This window comes from Penaeus monodon, chromosome 8 (assembly GCF_015228065.2).
Source record: "Penaeus monodon isolate SGIC_2016 chromosome 8, NSTDA_Pmon_1, whole genome shotgun sequence".
In the NCBI taxonomy this organism is placed as follows: Eukaryota; Metazoa; Arthropoda; class Malacostraca; order Decapoda; family Penaeidae; genus Penaeus; species Penaeus monodon.
The window spans coordinates 44,580,316-44,580,683 of NC_051393.1; positions in this window are offsets into that span (position 1 = coordinate 44,580,316).

Consider the following 368-nt stretch of genomic DNA (forward strand, 5'->3'; position numbering starts at 1 on the left):
AATTCTTTCTGTATTCTTATCATTAATACGTAAGCACTTTTTCTTATTCCATAATAATAGGTTAAATGGAAGATCCAAGTTTTGATTTTATTGGTCTCCATTACTTGAAAGGTTTTAGATTGAGTGTTTAAGAAAGATTTAGTATGAACCTGCTTTTGGCATCAGGTGGCGTAGTGGAAGCAATTCAATAAACACGTGACGGTGTATGAAAACAATGGACGAAAAAGTTGCGAGCAACCAAAGGATTAATATTAATGATTATGATATTATTATCATTGATTATTATTGCTGACGTTACCATGTTCATTATTATTGTGATAACTATAGTTATCTATATTATAATTCTGCTTGTTTATCGTCCGTCCTTC